Source organism: Amblyomma mixtum, chromosome 10, assembly GCF_055824585.1.
Source record: "Amblyomma mixtum isolate Tamu chromosome 10, ASM5582458v1, whole genome shotgun sequence".
NCBI lineage: Eukaryota > Metazoa > Arthropoda > Arachnida > Ixodida > Ixodidae > Amblyomma > Amblyomma mixtum.
The window spans coordinates 165,493,383-165,511,469 of NC_143021.1; positions in this window are offsets into that span (position 1 = coordinate 165,493,383).

Below are 18,087 nucleotides of genomic sequence, written 5' to 3' on the forward strand. Positions count from 1 at the left end.
AGGGTCCCCTCCTAAAGAAATGACTTTTCTATACATAAAATACATGCTTTCCAACACCACCACCAACGCCGCTACATGTAATCATTGGCGCCCCAACCTCCGGATCGTGTATTAGATATGCAACTCTTGATTAGATATGTTTTATTCGAACTGACTAGCCCTGGCACTTTGCCTCTCTGTTCCGTGTGGATCTGCTCAGTATGTGGGGTCATCACAAAAGAGTCGGAGAGGAGAAGCGAGAGGTTCAGGGCAGAGAATACAGGTTGACGTGAGGAAAATGGGGTGATATTGAGAGCAGACTTTAGAGTGCGTGTAATTTGCGCCGAAGGGTTGCCTGTCGATTGCCGAAGGAGTTGTGAGGTGGGGGTGTAGCTGACGCGAGGCTTTGCAGGCATGCGTCATCTCGCTGAAAGTGTGCGTACACTGCGTCATGAATCCCGGTTTAAAGAACACCGAGATAGGAGGTCACCGGCACCGTTTCCAGGATTCCCATAGAGGGAAGGCAGCCACAACAGCGCTGTATGATGGGGAAAGGGTGCAACAGGCGAAGACAGGTTGCAAAAAAAATGGCTGCAGCTCAGCTCACCTAACCTTGGTTATGGAAGCGAAAGTAACTCTTGCGTAACCAGCGGATGGCCGATAGGAGGCCCGAGTGAGCGCATGCGTTTAATATCCGCCAATTTCCAGTTCCTGTGCCAAGCTAGGTCCTTTCTGGGACCCACTAAGGCCCTCAACTGGTCCTACCCAAGCAGCACAAATTGATTGGTCCAACAGTGGCAAAAGAGTGGCGGAAATTGGCATGAATATTGGTCCTACACTGGCATTTGAGCAATCCGAGACTTTTTCCAACAATGGCCCTTCATTCATGCCAAGATTGTGCCTATACTCAGCCAGTCTAGCTGCCAGCATTGACCCAACATTCAGCCAGTCTATCCACAAATGGCCAACGTTCGTGCCATGACTATGCCCATGTTCAGCCAATCTATTAATTATGGCCCGACATTCGTGCCAATACTATGCCCATATTCAGCCAATCTCACGCCAATAGTATGCCCACATTCAGTCGATCTGTCAATAATGGCCCGAAATTCGCGCCAATAGTATGCCCACATTCCGCCAGTATCAATAATAGCCCCAGGTTTGCTCCAACTTGTGCCCACTTTTCCACCCTTGATCTAACTTTTATAGGTGGCATATCAATTGCAAGGCCAGTGGGAAATTGTACGCGATCGGGGGTCCCACCTAGTTTTGTACCACACCTCTTGCTGGCCAGCAACAATGCAGACATATACCGCTTGTTTTCCACAGCCGGAGCTTGTATGTGTAACATTTTACATATGAGCAGTCAGCAGACATACAAAAAAGAAAGAACGGATTCAAAGAACAAAATTTATTGCATCTACGGTGCCAGTACATCGTGAAATGCATTGTGCCGGAGCCGCTGAATCGATGAGTCATATCGGCACTAATCGTTGCACTCCTCTTGTAAGAGAACTTTTGCAGTGCCTTGAAACAAATTCCTCGCCAAGCTCTTGCACGATGACCTGGCTGTACATCGCAGCTGCAAAGAGGTGCATGATGTGATCATGAGTGTAAGTACAACCATCGCAGAAAAAAGACAAGAAATAAATAACACATTGATCTTAGTGGCGCGCAGTGTGCGAGAAGGTACTCGCAACATATGTTGAAAGTCTAATTTCTAAATGACTCTTAATATAAATCCCCACACTAATAGCAAAATGTTGAATTGAATTTAACAATTTTTTCCCACCGTATTGCTAATTTCTAATCCCAATTTGCCGTGTCACACCCTCAAATGCATATTAAAAGTCACAAAAAGAGATAAATATAGTGTTTAATACAAATCAATCTATTTTTATATTTCCTATCAAAATTATATGTCTGTTGCGAGCTGGTTGTTTGCCTTTTTGTTCCAGCAAAGTATGGCACAGGTGGTAGCAGCTCCTCCCTATTGAACAGCTGTGAGCAATTTTTTTTTTTGCTATGAAATATAATATTCCATGCAAAGACGGCTTGCACAGTTTTGCGAAATGCGCTGAACGCAGGAGACCGAATACACTTTTTTTAAAGTAAGCAGATTATCGATGCCGCTTGGCATGCATGTAACGGGGCAGACGGAAATCTTACTTGAAAACCACACGAAATCACTCTTCCGTTAGTCCATGGGTGATTAATTCCGAGGCAACATGGATAAAGTTCGCTGGGACCAGGAATTCCGCTTTTTCTCGTACGCCTGCAACTGGCCAAGACAAGGGCACCCGGCACGGGAATATTACACGCGGCCAGAAAACTGCTGCAGTGAAAGAATAAGCGCTTCTGGTACTCATCTTGCACAAACGATAGACGACCAATGTCGTAATGAACGCAACATGAGTCGGGCCACACGACACTCCGCCACGGTGATTGAAGAGATAGTCAACGTTCGGTAAATCCATTTTTTCAAAGCTGAAAAATAAAGTTCTCACCATTCTGTGCATGCCTTTGCGCTAGACATTTCGCTGTGAAAGTTGCCATTCAGAAGTTGGCGCCAGTGCTTTGTCGCTTTCTCGTTTCCTGCCGGAGAAAAAAAAGGTCGGCGCTGATTCAAAGCGGCAATTACGCCAAGAACCATATTCATTTCCGAACACATTTCAATATAAAAGTATGGTGGTACTCACAAATAGAATCTTGCAGGCCAGGCTACTGAATTCCGTCATAATTGTCAAATCGTATCGGGTGCGGATTCTCGACAACGAACGGCGTCAGCTTGAGCGCGCATGCTTCGTCGGCACGCTGGTTGTGTGGCTTTTCGCCGCCTTGCTAGCTACAGGCGATACTCGTTGGGCGAGTGTTCGGGAAAGGAGGAGACGACGATGGGACAGGTTTCTTATATTTTTCGGAGAATTTGCTGCAGCAAGAGAAACGGCAGCTGGAAAAGGGGTAGAAGAAAATCTAGGGAGGGTGGATGAGCGGCGTTGCGCTTAGTTGGGCGCGAGGGGAAAACAGGTTAGAGAAGGTCAGTGTACCTAAAATCACAAAGAAAAAAAAAAACTCCTAGCATGGTGAGGGCCAGCGCTCTTCCAACAAAGAGGCTCGGCCCGGCAAAAGGCGGCTGTATGGGACTTCAAAAAGGGGGTGTGGAGGGGGGGGGGTGAAATGAGTGAAAGAATTCCGGAATGTCCGGAGGGTGCGCCATAGGCGTTGAGCACGTGAAAAGCGGCAAGGAAACGACAATGCGGAGATGTTGGAAGTGGAAACGTGGAGCTTGGGCATGAATTTCGTCAAAACGGCTCCAAACATTAGCGTAATCTCTGCGGTCGTGTGCCTCTTTGGTTGAAGCTGAGATAAACGTGTTACTATGAAAATACCGGAAATATAAAACAATAAATAAAATTAGCGGGAACAATGCGTGTTCTTTGAGTGTTTTATATATGATACTTGTGGCGGACTAAGTAGGATGACATACGTCCAAGCAACACCATTCATCAATATAATCGAATGATTCGCTTCTAGAGCGACGAATACTCTACATTTTATACACACCAGTGTAGGCAGGTCGGTCTAAGCCGTCATGCGGCCCACCCGTGCGTGTCTGCGCTAGCTCGAAATGACGCGGCGCGCTAATCAGCAATGCACCTGTTATGGCTCATTGGTATTAAGGATACGCGCAAAGAAAAGGCAAAAAAAAAAATAGTGGAAATGCGACCGGGAAAAAGTTCCGATCTTTAATTTGATAAACGTGATAATTTAAAGCAAAAACGTATGCTAGAGCCGTCGTTATAGAATACCCAAAAATCACAGCAGAATAACAAAACAATTTGCGACATTAAAAAAACCTAGCCACCTTAGCTTCGCGGCTTCAGGAAGCAGAGCCGTTTGTTCGCTTATTATTATTTTTTTAATTTAACATACATCTACATTTTCTTTCTCGTCTGCTGCTTCTTCACGCAGTAAATGCGCAGCAAGTTGTTCACGTCAACTGTTTATTTGCGATAAAACCAAAATCCCGTTTTACTCACATCGTTTCTTCTCTCAAAATGCGCCACGCAATAATTTGTGACCTAGTGGAAAAAGCGATTTATTTGTTTTTTTTCTAGGGTGAGCATCCTGTGGGTGAGGCATTGTATTCCGGATTGTGTAATACTATTCAGCGTTTCGTGCAGCATAAACTTATTAGTTAAGTTGAGCCTATATCTTGAGACACGAATTTGAACCGGCAACCTATAATCGGGGGCTGTGGTATGCGAGGCATGCGAGAGATATGCGAGGCAGTACGTTAATTAGTGCGTTATTATACCATTCCTCGAATCGAAATTTCATTTTCTTGATTGTGGCACCTCTTTCTCTCTTTCTTTTTTTTGCATACCATAATTACAAAAGACGCCGCTTTTCAAAATTCGTATACCTTCGTGAATGAATCTGACCTCTGCTCACTTTCGCGCAATCAATTACATCGCGCTTTTTATTGTAATTTTGCGTCAGAGTTCGACGCTAGCGCTGTTGTTGATCATAAAAAATAAATAAATAAACAAGTCCGAATACTAAAAAAAACGGATTGAGAGAAATAACCACATATAATCACAGGGACATCATTTGGTGTGTCGTGGAGCGGCACTGCCAATACAGGGAAAACAGCGGACAAGTAGGGCCATCATAGCGGGTGTAATGAGGCGGCACTGCCAATATGGGGACGACAGCAGGAATTTAGGGCCATCGTTGGAGGTGTAACTAAGTGGCATTGCCAATATGGGGAAAACATCGGACAAGTAGGGCCATCGTTGGAGGTGTAACTAAGCGGCATTGCCAATATGGGGAAAACATCGGACAAGTAGGGCCAATGTTGGAAATGGCACATTGTGGCAGTGCCAATATGGGGACAATGAAGGCAACATTGGTCCTGTATAGGGCCACACATAGCCAACAGACTCCCAATATTGGGCCAACGGTTTGTGCTGCCTGGGTAGAAGGTCCACGGACCCTAATCGCTACCATCTTTAGGATATGCCGAATGAACGCGGTGAGCTGCCTGGTGAAAATGTCTCTGGCAGCCACGCCGCTGCGCTAAGCCTCGCCGGCGCGCAGCGTTCCTCACTCCAAACAGCAATTGAGGAGCCCATCGATGGAGAGACATCTAACCCGTTGGACTGCCACCCTGGTGAGTGGAAAACTGTGCTCTCTGCTTACCGAAATCGGACCCCGGATTCGACTTCGCCCCCAAAACACCCAGCATCGCCCTCGGTTCAACCTAAGCCAAGCGCAAGCAACGCCGGTACGCCACCGGACACTGCATCGGGAAATTCCCGAACCTCGTTCAAGGAGACGCCGCAGCTCCTACGCATGGCGCGTACGGTAGTCCCTAGAAGTAAGCAACTCGCGGAACTGCCGGCGGGTACCATCAGAGTCGTTTTCGCCCGCAAGGCGGCCTATTCTTGGAGAAGCTCTCGGCTCCCAGTATCCTGCAGGCAGTTCACTGGTCGCTCAGCTGTGCAGTGACGGGCGAGTTGCATATCAGAATCCATCCAACTAACAACATCTGCACAGCGGCCATGGTAGCAGAGGAAACAGCTCTTGCTTTAGTAAAAATTCAAGAAATTACTTTAGATGGACTGCAATATCCGGTAGCCGCGTACATCGCGGCCCCTCCAGCTGCACTCAAGGGTGTTATTTCCAGGGCGTACTGGAATGAGACACCCGAGCAAATCCTAAGTGACTTGCAGTATTGAAACTCGGAGGCCAACATCATGCGGCCCGACGCATGAGAAAAACAGCCTCCATCCTAATAACCTTTGCCTCTGGATGTGTGCCTCACACCATTAAATTTATGTGTGTGATACACCGCTGCACCAAGTACAAGGGCTGCCCCGATGCTTGCACAACTGAAGAAAACCTGGCCATAGGTATGACGTGAGCCTTCTCCCAAAGTCTGGACTCTGCTCGTGGTGTGGCGAAAAGCACACCATTGAAGAGACCCCGTGCAGGCCGAGCTGCATTCTTCGTGGTGGTCCCCACCTTACCGGCACAGGCTCGTGCAATGCCAGGACTCCGCCACATCGACGACAGACTGCGCCGAATCCCAAGCGACCAGCGCCCACGCCAAAGGACTTTCCACCGCTAGTGCCGCATCGAGATCGCCATCGAGCCTTGACCAAGCCCACCAGTACACCCTAGACCTCCCAGTGGGAGCAAGAGATAGCTCTCCTGCGGGAAGAGGTAAGGCACCTTAGGGCAGCCATTAATTCTATCCCTCCTACCGTTCCTCTACCCACTCCTTCACCAACACCCCAAACCTCTCCACCAACACCCCAACCCTCCAAACCCCCTCCACAAAAGAAACGCACACCAGACGACATTCAATTAAAAATTAAAAAACTTTGCCCAACATCTCGAAGCTAGTATTGTGGCTCAGACTCAAAATTACATTGAAGCCGCCATCACTAAGCTTACAGAAGAGATTATCAGTGAGCAAACCAACGTCATTCTACAAGAAATTCCACAAATAATTGCTGGAATGTCTTTCTATATCCCAGCCAGCAACCCCATAGCTGCTCCCATCCTCCACCCTCCCCCTCCCCCCCCCCCACCCTGCAGCATGCCCAGTTGACGGGCAATAATCTCTAATTAAGCATCCTACATTTGAACTGCAGGGGGTTTCGCCGCAAACGAGACCCCCAGCCGCAGCTCCTCTCTGCTTCCTCCACACCCCCTGATATAGTAGAACTTCAGGGTGCTGGGACAAATTTATCACTGCCAGGATACGCTCTGATACCCTCTGACATCACTCCAAACCCCGGGGTTACCACGTATGTCCAACATTTTGTGCCATACACTTGTCATGTACCAACCTCGCCGGTCGCTCACACATTCCTAGAATTAATCTCATCCATTCCCAGATCACATCTCCTTTTCATCCTCAACTGTTACCTCCTTCTGAGGCACCAGGTCTCAGATTTAATTTCTCTCATTAAAACCGCCTCTAACGCTGCAAAAAAGGACCCCCTTATTATATTAGGGGATTTCAGCTGCGCGAATGTAGACTGGGGGTACACACGCACTAACAAGAGAGGAGCGGAATTGCACAACCCCCTTCAGATGCACGGCCTGTCCATATATAATGATCTGAGCACCCCTACAAGAATCGGCAATAGTGTCACTGCCGACACTAGCCCAGATCTTACTTTTGGTCGCAACCTTCCCACACTGGTATGGACGAACTGAAATGAGGCCCTGGGCAGTGATCATGGACGTCGCGCATCTCTGCAGCGCTGACGTCCAGTTGCCGTCGCGTTCGCTCTCGTCACACAATCCAAGACCACGATCCTCACATTCTTCGTTTATGGCGTCGCCGTAAACGTCTTCAACGCTCCTTTCGCTACCAACTACACAATGCCCAACTTTCCTCTCAGATCACTGCTCTGTCGGCCGAAATCGTCGCCCACTGCGTCTCCCTCTAGCACCCTCGTTGGAGTGCTCTTTGTGATGGTCTTCACTCTGCATTGCACTCGCGGGCCGCATGGTCTCTCTTTAAATCCCTCATTGGCACTAAGCCTGCCCTTGCTCCCACTCTCGTTAAACCCCTCCCTCAGGGGACTCCCTCCGAAGTTTTTGATGAACTCGCCTCTCTCTACCTCCCGCCCCCTCTGGCACCCTCATACCCGGTGTACTCAGGTGGACCTAACCCCGATCTGGACCACTCCTTCACTCTCCGGGAGCTCGAATCTGCTTTGGCTGCTAATGCTTCACGCTCGCCTCCAGGTGAGGATGCCATTACATACACCACACTTCGTAACCTTCCTGACTGCGCCAAAGAATTCCTCCTTCAAACCTACAATGAGGCCTGAGAGAGCGGCTGCTTGCCGAGCTCCTGGACGTCCTTCCTTATTTCTATGATTCCAAAGCAGGGCAAACCTCCCTCTCTCTCTAACCTCCGCCAAATCTCCCTGATGTACGTTGGTAAGACCCTTGAGCGAATAGCTCTGACTCGCCTCTCTAATTTTCTTGAGGCACGGGAGTTCTTCCCCCTTTCTCTCATTGTCTTCCGATGCCGCGTCTGTGCACAAGACATGTTTCTGATTCTCCAGCAAACGATCCTGTCCCCTATACCCACTCAAATTCACACACTTGTGACCGTCGATGTTCGCAACGCCTTTGACGGTGTTTGCCACGATCACATCCTTTCTCAACTCGCGTCTTTGGATTGTGGCTCCCGCATGTACTCTTATATCCGCTCATTGCTCTCTAAACGTATGGCTAGCTTTCGAGTAGACACCCATCTGTCTTACCCACACCACCTCACACGTGGCACTCCTCAAGGTGCTGTTCTCTCTCCTACCCTTTTCAATCTCGCTATGGCCCCTCTCGCCTCCCAGCTAGCTGAAATTCGCGACCTGCATCATATATTTAACGCCGATGACATCACTCTCTGGTGTTTATCTGACTCTCCCGGTCACGTACAGGACACCCTGCAAAGTGGCCTAGATCTCATCGACTCCTTTCTCACCACCGCTGGCCTTTCTCCTGCTCCTGAGAAATCCGAGCTTCTCCTTCTCAACCATTCCTCCTACCAGCGCTCACACAACCACTTCGTCTCTCTCCACCTTTCTGGCTCTCCCATTCCTGTCGTCACACAGTGCAAAGTTCTTGGCTTCCCTTTGCATGCAGCCAAGAATGCGCAAGCCCTCTACCGCGCTGTCACCACCTACCACTCGGTAACTCACCTCCTGCGGCGCGTGGTCACTCGACGCTCAAGTCTCCACGAGGCTCACGCGTGCCGAGTTGCCCACGCGCTGGCCCTCAACAAGGTCTTGTACTTTGCACAGTACGCTTCCTTCACTCAGACTCGACTCAACGCTCTTCAGACTGCCCTTGTGGGCCTCTACAAGGCAGCGCTCAACGTCCCTATCACTACGTCTACCACTAAGCTCTTTGCCACAGGCCTCATCCATCGTCTTCGTTCTCTTAGTCTCCATCGTGACTCGCAGCTTGCCCGGCTTTCCCTTACCCGTCAGGGTCAGTGGTTATTGAATCAAGCGGGTATCTCGCCCATTCCAATCTCCCCGTTTACCTCTCCTATTCCCAACCCCGCACCCAATCTTCGTATCCTTCCCCTCCCGACCAACACGTCCCCCGTCCTGCACGCCGGCCGTCGTCTTGCGGCCGCGCAGCTCCATTCCCCTCTCTTTGACATCCAGGGTGTAGCCTACACGGATGCCTCCTTCGTGGCTCCTCGAGGTTCCTGCGGCTACGCCCTGTACCATCCACACCTCTCTGCTCCTGAAACCCACACCAGCAGCCCGTATCTACACCCTCCAGACGCATTATCCCTCAAGGTCCTCGCCATTGCGCATGCTGCTCAGCAGTCGGGTTCCTTCCCCCCACCCTTTCTATCCATCACCACCTGGCTCGACTGGCTTGGCGCTGAAGGGGAAGAAGAACAGCGGCTTCTGGTCGCCCAGGCGGTCGACATGCTCGGCATATAAATTATGGTCGAATAAAAGTATTTTACTACTATTACTACTACTACTACTACTACTACTACTACTACTACTACTACTACTACTACTACTACTACTACTACTACTACTACTACTTATATCCTAACTATACAGCTTGACTTCACCAAAAAAGCTAAAAATTACCGTGCCCGAATTACTGGCTGGGATAATCTTGGAAAGCACTGAGAGACCAAACATTAGAATCCCCCTTTAACCTCGACACACGGATGACAGAGCTGAAACAGGATGTCCAGGCATTGACGCAAACGGTACACGCCACCCCCGAGACTCACGTTGCAGATGGTCGCTTAGTGCACCTACTCCAAGCTCAAAAGAGTATCCTCACACGCTGGAAAACCCAGACACAGAATCGGAAACTTAAGCTAAAATTGGCGCAACTACAAAAACAAATAGAAGAGCACACTGCCGCACTCAATAAATCTAACTGGCACCAATAATGTGAAGGATTACCAGGTAATCTCTCCTCTACTAGGGCCTGGAATCCTCTCCTCCATACGATAGACCCCACTGAAGCTAAAAAGCAAAGCCGGCTTGCACTCAAAAGACTTACCCATCAAAATTGACAAAATCATCAAGCAGTGCTACGTCAACTTCAATTAACTTATATCAATGTGGGCCAAGCTGCATCATATCCCGACTATGTAGGCTCCGATCAACCCTCCCTTGAAGCCCCCATTATGGAGGTTGAAGTCAGAGCAGCCCTTATAAAGCTCCGAAACTCAACACCTTGGAAGGACAAAATCACAAATGTCATGCTCAGAAATCTAGATGACCTTTCAATTTCCCTTCTCACCGACTGCTTCAATGAGTGCTGGGAAATGGGGGCGCTACCTGCTGAATGGAAGCATGGAAAAATAATCTTCATCCCTAAACCAAAAAAGCCCCTTAATGCAAAAATATCCGTTCAATTTCGCTGCCTTCGTGCCTGGGGAAAGTGAGCATGTCATCCTCACCCGGCTCACGCAACACATGGAATCCCATGGACTATATCCCCATACTATGGTAGGATTTTGAACCCATCTCTCGGCACAGGACGCCCTGATGCAGATTTCGAACGCTATCCTCAAGGACATGTCACATTACACCAGACCAATCCTGGCAGTCGACATCACCAAAGCATTTGACAAAGTTACGCACAGCGCCATCCTGCAGGGCATCCAAGAGCTGCAGTTGGGGGGGAGGGGGCCTAAGACCTACAACTATATCCGGATCTTCTTAAAAGATCGCACCGCCTCCCTATATAGATGATATACAGGCCCCCTCGTTCACCCTTGGTAACATCGCTACCCCGCAAAGGGCGGTGTTATCTCCCTTCCTCTTCAACCTCACCCTCATCCCCCTGGCCAAGGCTCTCAGCCGCATCCCGCACTTAGGACACACACTTTATGCGGATGATTTAACGGTTTGGACCAGATACGACTCGGATGGCGAAATAGAATCGACCCTCAGGAAGCAGCCACAACTATAGCTGCTCAAGCGGGAAGCATTGGGCTTGAATTCTCCCCCACAAAGTTAGCACTTTTCATAATGCGCCCGCGGAGCGTCTCTACCACCCCCCTCACAATTTACCTACATGACACCCCCATACCGCAAACATCTACCCTCCGCATTATTTGCCTGCATATACAGGACTCGGGGAAAAACAACCCTACCCTGAAAGCACTTAAAACAGTCCACGTACTCCGTCATCCATCTTCTTAGAAGGGATTCACATTCACGATCCGGCCTTGATGAAGCATACAATCTCAAGGTGCTGCATGCCTGTCTGCTTAGTCGCATTCTTTACGCCACTCCTTACCTGAACATCTCCTGTGCGGATAAAGGTAAGATCAATACTCTAATCCGCATGGCTACCAAAGCAGCGCTGTACCTACCAAAGAGCACTAGCACAGACGGGCGCTTAAAGTTAGGAATTCACAACACTATACAAGAACTTATAGATGAACACCTCTACACAAAGTACCTTCGTTGTGGCTGGCATGGAAACCGGACGCTATATACTGGATTCTCTCGAAATTCGCATACCCGCACACACTACAGACTTCATCTCTCTCCCTCGCGCCGTACACAACGCGCTCATCCTAAAACCCCTTCCTAAGAATGTCCACCCTGAATACCACGCCGAGTCACGCGAGCCAAAGCTCTCCATAAAGAATATGGCACTTCAGAGGATGTGCGCTGGGTGGACGCCGCGTATGGTCCAGACCGTTGAGTAGCTGTGGCTTACCATCCACCAGCCACCCCGCTTACTCATTTCATAGACCCCCTCCACCTCCTCCCGGAAGAAGCAGAGGAAGCAGCTATAGCAATAGCCATTTCCCAAACCGAGGCGGCTATATTGTTAGTGATTCCAAAACAGCCATTCTTAACTTCGCCCGCGTACGCGTGCATCCCCCGTGTGGCAGATATTGAGAATGTGTACCCTGAATTCCGATAGGCGTATCGAGCTCGTTTGGATGCTGGCTCACTCTGGCAATCGTGGAAATGAGGCCGCCGATAACATAGCCTGAGAACTTATTTGCCGGGCAAATGGTGACCCCAGCCGGGATTCCTCGAGGCAGCGGGCACACACGTTCTCAGAACTGACTCAACAAGCACGACTTGCTTGTCGACTCTATCCACCTCCCCATTCCCAACAAATCCTCTGGAGGCGACTCCAGACCCGGACTCTTCCTAACCCTTAGCTTCTGTCCTACTTCCGCCCCGTTTCCCCCGAGTGCACTATCTGTGGAGAAGCGCACGCCACCTTGGACCACATCCTCTTCGGCTGCCCTGCCGATCCTCCCCCGGAAGGACAGCCCGCCATCGGAACATGGGAGGAATGGGAGGTCCTTCTTCCATCGCAGGAGCCGAACACGCAACTTCGCTGTGTGAACCGGGGTGCCCGTGCCATGGAGCTGCGTGCCCTGGACACATGCGCGTATGTGATGGCTGTGGGGTGGCGCTGAGACCTTGCACAGTCCAAACTCGCTTGCATAATAAGTTTTCCATCCATCCATGCATAACCAGCGTAAAGTGACGCTGCGGCCTATTGCTGCTGTGCTGCGTGTCTGCCACGAGGTTGTCAGCGCTAATGCATGAAGCGCACATCTCTCCTCACGATCCCCACGTACCTCAAAGCGCGATTGACGTGTTCACCGACCACTCTCGTGGAAGAGGGCGTACGTATTCCATCCCAGTGGAGATGCGCCCTCCACGTGCGCCCTCTTCCCGCGAACATGAACCGTGAGGACAATAATGGCCGGCGCCTGGCGTGGGCGGAAGCCCTGGCCCGCCACTATGGATCGAAACCCGGCGTATTCTACGTGGATGCCTCCGGCCCCCACCATGGGGAATGGTTCACGGCCGCAGTCGTCCACGAATCCAAAACAGTGAACGGCCTTACTTTCCGAGCCCGTGACATAACACATGCGGAGGAAGTCGCCATTGCGTTGGCTGCATCTCATTTCAATTAAAAAAAAATTATTTCCAACTCGAGAGGGGCATGTCGGAACGTCGAGCAGGGCTGGGTACCGTATCTAGCCTACCGCATTCTCCAAAACAGCGTCTATATCAGGGACCCCGCTCACCGGCGTATCGTTTGGGCTCCTGCTCACGTGGGCCTTGAGGGAAATGAGGCAGCTGACGCCGCCTCCCGCGCGCTCTCTGATCGGACATTCCCCTCCGACCCCGACGATCAGGAACTCGAATTCAGTCCAGCTTACTCGTTTAGACATTTCTTTACTTTATCAATCTGGCCATAGTCTTTATCCCCGCCCGTGTAAAGGTCTCTCAAAGGCGGAGGAGCGGCTTCTGCTTCGCCTATATACAAATACTTTGCTGTGCCCCGCAGCTCTAAGACACTTTGACCCTTCTTTCTCTGGCAGCTGTCCGCACTGTGCGGAGAAGTCTTCGGACATCTACCACATGGTGTGGGCCTGCCCCTCCAACCCTGCTATCCCCCTCACCCCAACCCAACCTGGGAGGACTGGGAGGCGACCCTGCTCGGCTGCTCTGACCTGCAGGCCCAACGGGCCCTGGTCGCGCGAGCCCGGGCAGCGGCTGACGCCACTGGGGTCCCGAACTAGGGACCTCCACCTAGTACTTGTGAGGGCTGGCCCCCTCTGGGTCAGCTCATGCCTGACCTCGCGAAGTTTATGTGTAAATAAATGTTTTCCACCACCACCATCCAGGAGGCCAGTTATGTGCCCATCCTTTCCTCAAAATCATCAGAGTGAGGAACGTTTTCAACGAAAACGCCTACGAACACAATGAACTTCGATGAACTTCGATGGTGCTACGTTTCTGCCACAACATTCTCTCTTTATTGTTTCACTCCCACCTTCATCCCTTTCCTTACGGCGAGGTTCATGTGTCCACCTAGATATTTGAGACGGATACTGCGCAATTTCCTTTCCTCAAAAACCAACTGTTAGTGCCAACGCATCCAGTGCACATCTGTTACTTCAGAAACGTAGCTTAAAGCGCGACTGATGTGTCCAGTCTCCCAAGGGGCCACTTATGCGCATTTCCTTTGCAGTCGAACCTTCCGCTCTTCATCGGTTTCGGCTGCCCGTTTAGCACGTTTAAGCTCCTTAACGATTGCTAAATTTCCCGCACGTTTGGAAATGGCGACCGGGCGATCAGATTCTGCCCAACGTCTGCGAGTACCCATCTCCGAGGACGTCGGCTCCGGCTGACTTGCTAAGTTCATGCCGAGACACTGGACAGGGAGCGCGGAGCGGTCCGCGCAGCGCTGCGGCGACGGCAGAGCGCACGGCTGCAGCTGCTGTGAGTCACGTGGTGCACAACGGGGTTGCCTCCGCAGCTCCGCTTCTCCTGTTCAACACCGTTCAAGAAGCAGGCACTGCGGAATTGGCACAGCTAGGCCAGTAAAGTTTCCGCGTGTTTGGAGCGAAACCTCCACTGCTCGCGTACAAACCTTGAAGGCTATGTCCGACGCATGTATGACGATCAGACGGCCTCAATTATTATAAAACATTTGGTGCGGTTTAGCTACTGCAAAACTTGGTTAGGCACCGAAGGGTATGGCGTATCGGGCAACTATACGCAGCTGGGAGTCTGTAGAAGGCGTTCTAGACATTGGATAGGCAGCGCGCCTTCCTTCCGCCTGGTTTACTTTGTTGATCGAGAGAGTTTGCTCACCGAATGAACGTGGCGCCTATTTCTGCAGTTCCGCGATTCCGCCACAAGGTTGTCAGCACTAAAGAATAGAGCTCACATCTCTCTCGCCACCCCATTTACTTCGAAGGCCCTGTTCAGGCGCCCACTGACCCTGGGACCCAGTTAAAATGATCGCTCTAATATGTTAAAGCCAACCAACACAGTGAATACCGACGGCCTATCGTTTCTGTGCTGCGTTTCGGCCACAACGTTGTCAGTGCCAACGCTGCAGCGCACATCTGTCACTATAGTCACGTAGCTTAAAGCCCGACTGAATTGACCGCGGCACCAGGGGCCCAGTAATGCGCCTTTCCAATGCTTTCGAAGCTCCCGCTCGTCACATGTTCCGTAGCTTAACGCGCGACTACGGTTGTCCCAGGGGGCGGAGGGGGGGAGGGGGAAGTTATGCGCCGTTCTTTTGCTTTCGAAGCAGCCGCTCTTCATCAGTTTCGCAGCTTCAAACGCGACTCAGATGTTCACTGTCCCAAGGGACCAGTTATGCTTTCCTTTGGTTTATGTGTTAGCAACCTGGCGTGGACTTTGATCCCTCGAAGCGAAGTGCTGCTGTCCCGTCCATTTTATGAAGAGGCACGAGCAGAGCAGAAGAAAAATGGGACGGCTTCGCTAACCCTGGTTAAGGAAGCGAAAGTCACGCTTGCATAACCAGCGTGAAATCACGCTGCGGTCTATTGCTGCAGTGCCGCGTGCATGCCACAACGAAGTCAGCGCTGACGTATGTAGCCCACATCTCTCTGACCATGCGCCGCGGTGGCTCAGTGGTTACGGTGCTTAGCTACTGACCCGAAAGACGCAGGTTCGATCACCGAAAGATATCTAATTTGGATAAACATTGCTCAAAAACGAGAAAAACTGGATGATGACGTCACATCAGACGAAAGATGGCGAAGCAGTGTGATCCGCCGACAAGCAACAACTGCCGACGAGCTGCACATGCGCAGCGTGACGTCACCGCTTCCTCTCGCCACGCTCCTCTCCTCTGTTGAGAAATGAATTCAAGCTCAGCAAATTCAAATCAGTGCAATGTGTGAAACACCTTTCGCATTCCCACACTTGAGAGATATCTAAGTGCCTCAAACGAATTTTTTGCGTCAACGGCGGCTGCTATTTACGTAGTTAACACGGCTGGAGTGGTGACGTTGCGCACGTAATTATGCGGGCTGAAACGAGAGCCTACAAGATCGCCCATAAACCACTCACAATCGTCGTGAGTGAAAATGGCGGCCGTTTCGCGTGAGCAACGGTGTGTTAGGGTACTTGAAGGCGCTGTTGACGTGCGGGACTGCACAGTGGCTTGGCGACGAACTCGCGGTTGAAGTGACAGGTGCGCGGGTGAATGCGCTGTCATTACAGCGGCAGGTGCTGTGCGCGCTCGCTGCGCTTCTTCGCCACCGGTTGGTTTCGTGGTTTCAAGGCACCATAAGTGATGAACACGTCGGCGGAGCCCAACCGAGTGTGAGCAAGTGTTTACAGCGGGTGGTGGAGACCACTGTCTGCGTTGGGTCTCAGAAGGGGTGTGTTCGCTTCCCGGCGAGACCCAAAGAGAAGGCGGCGGTGAAGGAGGGCTTCCTTCGCTTAAACTTTCACCGTGGCAGCATCCTCGGCGTAGTCGGGTGTGTTGATGGCACACTCATGTCCATCAAGGTGCCGCTGGGCAGTGGAATCTATGCTGCAAACATGATACTGAGAAGACATCGGCCACTGTTTATGATCGCGTGAGTTCGGTTACTAGTACGGGCCTGGGCAACAAAAGTAAGTTCGTGCTGTACACGACTTTCCTGAGGTCTGTGCGCGAACGTGCGCATTCTCGCCGTGCACACGCGCTGGCCCGAATCCTTCCACGACGCGTTCGTCCGAGGCGCAGGAAGGCCTGCTGGTTGAACGACGGCGAGTTTTTCTGGGTAAGCAGTAAACAAGGCGTGTAAACCGTCGGGCGACATGTCACATATGTTGAGCTGCAGCACTCTGCGTTTGCCCGTATCTGCTAGTCCTGCTAGTTACCTCAATGCAGATAATTTACAATAGGATACAGTGCAATGTAACCGTTTTGGCATTTATAACAGCAGCAAAAACATAGGATACATATAATATTGTTGAAATACACGCTATTTCTTGTCTAAGAACCAAGGCAAAGTGCACCTGACGGCGCTTGTGTTCTATCAGTGTGATGGTAAGAGACTGACCTTACAGCAATGATCACTTATACATCTCAATCCTGGGTTGTCTGCATGCTCACGAAGGTCATGTTCAGCAGAGTGTGTGGGCTACCTGACATGAGTCCTCCATTGTATATTAGAACGTCCTGTAAGGCTGTTCAGATCACCGAGAAAAGACATGCTTAGGCAGGATTGAAGAGCGCACACAGGACGAGGACGCGCTCGAGTCTTGTCGCTTCTTTCATGTGTCCTCAACCTGTGTGCGCTGTTCAATCCTTCCATGCACCAACTCTCCGCACTTTTGAAGCATATTCTTAACTGCGTCATTTTTTGCTATGCAGGAGACGTCTACCCACTTTTGAAACTGGGGGAAAAAAACCACCTAGGCGCAAATGATTTCACGACACAAAAAGAGACGAGGAGACAACGGACAGGTGGGATTTTTTCCCAAGTTTAAAGATGGACAACCAACTAGCCCGTCAACATGCCTTACTGGTCTACCCACTGGAGCCAGCAATTTCTGCTTGAACGAATGGCACTGGCGTGGTGCTTTCAAAGACACCGGACGCACCACTGCCAGTGGAAGTGAACAGTAATCATCAGCACCGTGCGTGCCGCACTTCACAACCTCTATTTGGAGGTGTGCGCCCATGTCAGCAGAGGGTGCAGGTGGCACTGCCACTGACCCAAGTAACAAAGGGCTACCTCTACATGCTGGCTACGTAGTTGAGACAGTATCACTCCTAACCTACCTCCAGGGGAGAGCAATGCACAACTGCATTTTCTGCCTCTTTAGGACGACCCGTCTCCATAGGCAGGCATGCCTAGGAAGGGTGTGCGACAGTTGCGATGGCAACTCTAGGGACAACTCACCATGCTGGTATGACGACACACTCTCCGCATATTTCCGTGCAGCATCCGCCTTGTTATCAACCGGAAGAGCGTAACACGGCTACACCCTGGACTGCGTTACCGATAAAACACAGCGCCACCGCTGCGTCGCCCGAGGCATGCTTCGCCCACGGTGGCTACAAAAACGGGCTGCCCGTCTGGCAAGGGCGGCTTTTTTCCTTGCGCTTCCGAGACGAGCGTAGCGTTGCTGTGCTCGTTCGCTGCCACCGCTAACCGAATAAACAGTTATGTTGGGATTCGTCCTTCAGCAGAAACGACATCCCACATCTGGTTACCCGGTCCACGGACAATAACCCATCGCCATGAACTAGCAAGAGCAACTGCTT